The sequence below is a fragment of the Astatotilapia calliptera genome, chromosome 23 (assembly GCF_964374335.1).
Source record: "Astatotilapia calliptera chromosome 23, fAstCal68.1, whole genome shotgun sequence".
Lineage (NCBI taxonomy): Eukaryota > Metazoa > Chordata > Actinopteri > Cichliformes > Cichlidae > Astatotilapia > Astatotilapia calliptera.
In genome coordinates this window covers 11,781,370-11,789,896 of record NC_137443.1, presented here as the reverse complement: position 1 = coordinate 11,789,896, position 8,527 = coordinate 11,781,370, and positions in this window count along the sequence as shown.

The window sequence follows — 8,527 nt, the reverse complement described above, 5'->3', positions numbered from 1 at the left end:
TTTCTGTGTTTTCATTGACTCTGCAGGATAAACTGATGCAGATGTTATCTGTCTGTCTTCTTACAGAAATTAGGTTATTATTGTGTGTGTGTGTGAGAGTGAGTGTGTTATTCCTGTGGGACTAACAGAGCTTCCACTAAGTAATGCATATTATCGTGTATTCGGTTGAACAGCAAACATAAACGTTGCTACTTTGTTCCCATGATCTTCTGCTGTCTCCTCCAGTGGAAGTCGAGGCTTTTGCTCCTCATGGAATCACACAAATTGTGGTGAAGCCTGCACACAGCTCCAACCTCCCAGTAATTTTAAAGGTTAGAATGGTGACCATGTGCAGGACTACACTGTCCTCCACTATTTGTCTTTCACCTCAGTGGCTGAGTGAAATTCAGCTCCAAACTTTATAGTTTCTGCAAATGCAAGATCTGACAGAGAAAAGGGTGGAAGGGGAAATGGGCAAGCAGGGTGGGGGTGGCGGAGTTTTTATGGGATCTTGTGAGATAGAGAGTAAGAAATGGAAAGAGCCTGTAATTGATTATTGAGCACAAAGCTCTCCTCCCGTCTTAGCTCATGCTTTTGCTCTCATTGCACCAAGACTTTAAAATGATCTGAGCGACCTCAGACATCCGTCAGCTTGAATTATGTTTAAGTCTAACCTGAAGATGCACCTCTGTCCTCTCATTTTCTGTGCAGTTGGTGTTTTTATGTGTAGAAGCAGTGTGGGAGCCTTCTTCTGTCTTTACTGTAAAACACCATATACATACACACATACACATGTTGGTTTACTTGTTTCTACTATATGAATCCTGGTTCATGCAGCACTAACCAGACCTTACCTAATACAGCTGTTATGTCCTGAAGTTGCTTCTTATTCATTTCAGTTTACCTCAGGTGTCCCCCCCTCTTTTCTTTTCCTTTAGAAGAGAGATTGTGCTGCTCTCTGGTGGCCACGTGTGATACAGCAATTGAATGCTACGTGTTGCTTAATGAGGACTGTCACGTGGACATAACATAACCACATATGCTAAGATCCAGATCATGGTCAAATCGACAATGTAAGACATAAATAAAATATTTTACACCACAATTTGCTAAAACACATACAAATATTGAGTTGGAGCCCTCTCTCGTGTGCTGTGCATATTTCCAAACTGCATCATTTGAAAACACAGAAATTTGGGGCCTGGTCTACCACATGTGATGTTTGCATGCGTTTAGCTGGATGATGCAAACATGAAACATAGCGGAAGAGCTGCAAGTGGACAGCTCTGCTCATAACTCCTGTGTTGACAGGGAAGCAGATTCTGCATTGAGGTAAGAGATTTTACAGTTTTTACGATATTTTTTGGCTCAGATTTTATATCCAGTCAACATAACTCGGCTCTTTATTACCTGAAAAATTGAGCAGGTGCTGCAGCAGTTTTGTAGCAGGGCCCTTAGACATTTAATATTGTCACATACAGCACCTTGCACTTTATTAATAATGCAGTAGACCCAAAAGCCTGCTTGTCCTGCAGTGTGTTACACATGTCTGTGTTTGTGTGGAAGCTCACATATGCATGCATGCTTTTCTGCAAAATGTGAATGTTTGTGTGTTAGTGTAAGTATGTGTGCTGTGAGTAGACTAGAGGTACAGTAGCAGCAGAGCAGCTTTACTTTACCAGAACAGAGTCTGCAGCATTCATCAGTCCCAGTCGCCTCCTTCTGTGATTGCTCCTTCATCTCTTATTTAAAAGTTGATTGACTCTTAGCTCACTGTCATAACACCATAAAGCATAATGTAATTTTCCATCCACAGAAGCATTCAAAAAGACGCCATTTCTAAAGCACGCTGTTGTGCTTTCAAGTTTCTAGGAATCTCATTTCCATATTGTATGAAAATGAGCTATGGTTAGACCTATGTACACACCACACACTGAACATCAGGCCTTTGTTATGCTGGTGTCACCGTAAAGCATCTGTAATGCATCTTAAAAATCACATTTCTTCTACAAGTGCACCAATATATGAAAATGTGACTCGGAAACAAATATCACAGGCAAGACGATCATCACCAGATTAACTGAGTAAATTAAACATGTCAGCCGTTGAAATAATAATGACTTTTACATTGGCTGTGTTTCCACTCATTTAACCGTGGTTTCATTGCGATTACATTAATAACTGACTTCCAAGTTTCTGGCGTGAAGCTCATTGGACCACAAAGAATGTGTTCAGTCCATAAGCAGCGTGTTCCTGTTTTGATTTTACCAGATACCAATCGTGCATAGATGACAGGAAACAAGAGGGAGATACAACAGAGGTCCTCAGCTGCTTTTTCCACATTACAGTTCATGGTGGGTGTCTTAACCTCGATGAGTAACGCTTTTCACAGTGTATATACAGAAAAAAAAGGTTTTCACATAGTTTTTCACAGGCCTGTACGGAGCCCTAAGTACAACTTTACGACCTCTGTAAGAATTAAGAGAGTACAACACAGCTGGTAATTGTATTTGACTACGAACGTCAGTATGAGCACTCTATGAAAGCAAAAGTTGCGACACTTTGCAGGTCTGGAGGATTCAGGTGTGAGCTAACATGACACCAAGGAGGTTTATCAGGCCATTTCCAAACAATATGAAGTCTATCAGGCTGCAGTGAGAAAGCCTAATAGACAGTGGAAATCATTTAGCACAGTTACAAGTGGACCTCGCAACATAGTTAGACCATGCAACGCTCAGAGAAACTGTAAAAAGAGATCCATCTCCGAGTCTACAGGCCTCTGTTAGCATGTTAAAGGTTAAAGATAACGACAGCATAGTCACAAATAGTCAGAAAAAGGCTGACCAGGCTTGTTTTGGACAGACAGGATCAAAGCGGAGATGTTTGTCCACCCTAACCCTAAACCCACTTCAGAGAGCTGTGCATAAATGAATGCTAATAAACTTGTGGAGTGGAGAGAGTGTGGACCCAACTGCAGACACTGACGAATGGACTTTAATGGTGGCAGGAACACAATAAAAATCAAAGGAGAAAGTGACTAAGAACTACACAAAACTTAAACTGGGAACAACTGCAAAGTAATACAAAGGAACTAAAAACCTGAGACGTGAAACACAGAACATGAAAACCTGAGACCAGGAACTCAAAGAAGGTAATACACAGACAATCCGGCAACAAACAGAGGACGACAAGGGGCTCAACACACAGAGGGATAACTAGAGAATGAGACACAGGAGCAGAGCACAGCTGTGAGAAATCCCACACAACGAGACCGGGGTAATCAAAACTGCAGCCTGTCAAAGTAAAACAGGAAACACTTGACACTGAAACGATGAGAAGCACAGACGTGAAAACAAAACTAAACTAGATGCAACACAAGGAGCACAGGAGAAGCACAGAGACAGAAACCAAGAACCACTGACCTGCGATTACAACCAACTATTTACTCATTTTAATCATTATGTTTAGAGCCTTTTTTTTATTGATACCATTTTAGCCAACACTTTCACGTCTTTATCAACAGGCCTACTTTAGCCCAGCTTTTCAGTAATGCATCCTTGAATCTAAAACGTTCAACGGCTACCATACTTGTCGGTATGTTGTAGTATTATCACGATCCTGGGTCTTTTGCCCCAGCGTTTTGGAGTTTTGGTTTATTCTGTTGTTTATGGTATGTTTAAGTTATTTAGGTTCTCTACGTTCATTTGCCTTTTAGTTTCCCCTTGTGTTTTCAACCCCTGTTAAGTCTCCCTTGCCCTTCATGTGTTTCATGTCTGTGTGTCTTATGTTGTCAAGTATTGCTCCCTAGGGGAAATAAAGGATTCTGATTCTGATTCATGTTCTCATGTCTGCGTCTCATTATGTTTCCTGTTTTATTTTGAAGGGGTCCTCTTTTCAATATTTTTAGTTTTAATCTCCCCTTGTGACGTTGTTACATTCATGTGTGTCAGCTGTTTCCCCATGTGTTCCCACTTCCCTCATTAGCCTTTTTAGTTTTTGTTCACCGAGTTTAGGTTTTTGTTTACTTTGTTTGTACCGTTTTTGCTAGCCTTAATAAACGGCTTGTTTTTTGTTAATCCACGTCACGTTTGTTTTTGGTCTGCGTTTGAGTCCTCTTTTGCAAACGCATACAGTCTGCCTCAGCCAGACTGTGACAAGTATTTATGATTATGATTAGCATTAACGATCCTGGATCTGTGCCTTTATGACGTTTACTCCAAACTTTGATTCGACCTGCCGAATGTCACAGCAGAAATCGAGATTCATCAGACCGAGGAACTTCTTCCAGTCTCATGTCGTTGAGTTGTAGTGAGCCCATGTGAGTCAGTGTGGTTTTCTGCTGCTTCGAGGTTAGATGTGTTTATTCAGAAATGAGTTACTGTTCCTATCAGCTCAAAGCAGCTCGGCCATTCTTCTCTGGCATCAAGCATTTTCTCTCAGAGAGCTGCTGCTCACTGAACGTTTTCTCTTTTTGGGTCCATTCTCTGTGAACCATGGGAATGTTTGTGTGGGAAAATCTCACCATCAACCGTGCTGCACTCAAAGTCACCTACATCAGCTTTCTTCCTCATTATGAGGCTCTGTTTTCACTTTTCTTGAATATTCTGAGCTGCTACCGTTTGGATCTCACTGAACCAAACAGCAGGAAATGTGTCAAAGTGGGCTGTGTGGCAGGCAGCAATCGGACCTGAAGCACTCAAGGGATAACACAAAAGAGTGAGCTAGTATGTATGCACGCAGGCGGACAAACACAGCTCAAACTAATCACAGACTAATGAGGCACACAAAGCAAAACTGAACATAATGGACATGGAGTGAAAGACTATCAAAATAAAACAGGAAATGACTAACTCTAACATACGACATATGAACCTGACACAAAGACAGAGGTTGGAGGGACAGAATGGGAACACAAAAGATGATGACGAACCTATCATCAGCTAAAAAACATCAGAGAGCCAAAGAGACAGAAAGCAGGATCGTCACAACTTTTTATTGATAATTTTCAGAATTAGATCATATTAGTGGGCTGTTTTTCACTTTGGGGATGAGGCTGATTTAAAGCACATCCAGGATAAGTGTGGTAGTTGTCACCTGTTCACTGATCATCTATGACCGTGCATGCTTTGCAGCTCATATCAGTGTGGGAGTCTAAGTCGTCACAGGAAACAGCTGGTGATCTGTCAGTGTTCCTGACACGGATTACAGTATTTGGCGACTCTTTGAATAACGAAGTGAAATTGTTGCGTAAACGAATAAATGAGTCAGTGTTGCTGTGCTGAACAGTGAAGACGCAGTGACCAACAAGTGCTGTCGTAAAACACTCACATGCATGCGGGCTTTTATGCATGCGCACAATACATTCAACTCACACTCACAAGAAAAGAGAAGGATGTGGAAAAAGAAAGCATTGTTCTCAAAACACGGCCTCCTGCTTCTCTTTAGTTTTTCCTTTTCTCCCGGTCAGTGATTGGGAGACAGTGCCCGTTATCTCCTTCTGTTCTCTTCCTCATACTGATAATAAGTAACTGTTCAATGTCAACAAGAGCTCCTCAGACAGCCACTCAGTGAGCAAGAGCAAGTGCGCATGAGGCAAGGGAGAAAAGGCCAACTCTACAACAGCATAGCAGAGACAAAGAGAATCTTAATATAAACAGTCTGTTGTGCAAAAAGATAAGAAAATCCTCTCTGTATTTGTGGTGTCCACTGGCAGCCAGCAGAGGGCAGTGTGGAGATGTGCAACGTTCGATCATTTCAGAGGATATATATATATATATATATATATATATATATATATATATATATATATATATATATTTAATAAAGGGATGTGTAAGATATGTCACAGATGTTCATTTGTCATGTTCGAGTTGATGTTGTGGGTTTTCACTGAAGTACATTTACTCTTATAACATTTGACAGTTACATGTACTGATGTCCACTGAAAGAGCCTGCACATCAGGGGTGTAATTTCCAGGGGGGTTAGGGGGGTTATGCCCCCCCCCAATAATCAGACCCAGCCAATATAACCCCCCCCCCCCCCCCCCCCCAAATAAAATTATGAATTATCTTGCATGAATAGGTTGTTGATTTTCTTTACTCATTTCAGTTATTGCCAGCAAAATAGTTGCATGTTTAATCATCTGGGAATTTACCCAGATTTATTTATTTATTTAGACGGAGATCTTGCTGCACACGGACAGCGAATGAACCCCAGAGAGAAGGGGAACGTTTCAGTGAGGAGCTTCATTGCAGGACAAAGTATACTTTTCTTCTTCTTCCACTGTCTTTATCTCATTCCTACTTATTTACAGAGCATTTACTATTGTGTTCGTCTTGTTTTGTGTGCCATTGTTTGAGGCTCTGTGAGAGAGAAAATGAGGGGGAGAGAGATTTTGTTTGTATTGACCCAAGCCGAGCAGAGCTCGAATGTGTAGTGTGTGCACAGAGGTTTGGTTTCCCAGCGCTGGCCACGCTGCGACTGTGTCAGCACACTCAGACTGAAGCAGTGGGAAGAAGAAATAAGAAAATGTCAAGAACAACATGTTACACAGAAAGACCAAATGTGGGTGGGTTCAATGAGAGATAAAAAAGAGCAATTTGGGCTGAAGTGAAGTAACTTCCAGTTCACTGGAAGTCCGTCCAGACAGCGAGAAGAGTGGCCGCATGTTTGCTCACTCTTCCTGTCCATTCGTTCCCAGAAGGCACCGGCAGTCATGACCTTGTTTATCCTCCCTCTTCAGACACTCCATTGGAGCTGGGTTCATCCGGTTTGATTAGGCAGGCATTTCAGTGCTGTTTCCATGCATGAGCTGCAATCATGAATCAGTGCTAAATATAAGCATATTTTAGGAGGAGCCTGACTGCATTTCTGTGTGTGCAATGGATTCAAAGGAATTTTGTCACGCTGAGTCAGAGAGTAGGTCTGAGTCACGGCCGCAGCGAGCTCGAGTTTCAGGGGAGGTTTTCTGATGCTGGAGCGCTGCTGCACCGATTAAAGACAATTTAGTAAAAGTGCTCACACACACGCACGCACACACAGAGGGTAAACAAAGAAACACCTCACATATGAAATCCAGAAGTGGTCATATCAGCAATTAAAAATGAAAGCACTAACATAAACAGCAGGAAACCACGTTCGACCTGGATGGCAGTTAAGTCGAGTTTAGTTAAGTTCAGTTTATTTTGTTTGGCATGGTTTATTTTAGTTGGATCCTAGTTTAGTTTAGTGCAGTCGTTCTCAATCTGTTCAATTTGTTCAGTTTCTGAAGACTTTTTATTTTTAGTTTAGTTCATTTTAATTGGTTTAGAGTAGTTAATCCTCAATTTGAGACCAAGAGGAGACCCAAACACCCACAATTAGTAAGGAAGCAGTTTGTAATGTGTGTGTTTTTAACTTTATTTAGTTTAGTTCACTTTAATTTAGTCTAATTAAGTTTAGAATGGTTTATTTGATCTAGTTTCATTAGTTTAGCAGGATTTAATTCAGTTGGTCTCTTCTCAAATTATGAAACACTAATGTAAAAACCACAGGGACCGTGTCAGCTTTTCGAGGAGATCCTGTAAATACGATAGCTTCATGTGTTTCAAAAAGTCCCATTCGATGAAAATGATTATGGGAAAGAAAACGAGAGAGGCTTTTCTGTTTTATCTGTCTGAGTCAAACCACAATATTTAAACGATGCACTCTGAACGGTTTGGAGGGAAGCGTGTCCGCTGGATCTTTGAGCAACCCCGACGCAGACGGTCCTGGTTTAACTTCTGTAATCATTTGTATTTTCTTGGCTTATTAGTGATTTTTGAGTAGCATTTTTAATCTAAAAGAAATGACGAACGGCAACAGAAAGCGAAGAAAGCCGCCAGTCTTCAATCTCAAATACATCAAACCAGCCAGATTAAAAAATAAAAGAATACAACTCTCGAGTAAATGAAAATCTTTTACTTTAAAGTTCTGTTTCAGACCTGTGTGTGTGTGTCTGTGTGTGTGTGACCGGATGCTTGTGTTTTTCTGATGGTTGTTTATTTACTCGAGAAAACGGATGCGATGTCTGACTTCATAGTGCACCTCGCTACTGTAGAAAGCAGCTTTCATCACACCTTGTTCAGTATTAACTGCTCAGGCTACAGTGTGTGTGTGTGTGTGTGTGTGTGTGTGTGTGTGTGTGTGTGTGTGTGTGTGTGTGTGTGTGTGTGTGTGTGTGTGTGTGTGTGAGAGAGAGCACTGCCTGGTCCCAGATAATCCTCCTCTCTGTGTTTTACACATGACTGCTTCTTATTCCCTTCCCACACACACACACACACAAGCGCTCTCTCTCTCCCTCTGGCCATCATTGTTACACATTTATTATGGTTTGACCTTTGACCCCGCTGTCACGAATGCCAACAAGCTGCGCTGCTTATCAGAGAGTTAAATCAGTAACTTCATGAGGTTGTTCACACTTCAGCTGTAACATTTTATTAGACTTTAAGGACTTTTATAACCCAAAGACGAGAACATTAAGAAAGGAAGATTTTAAGCTTAGATTAAAACACGGTCATTTCTCAAAAC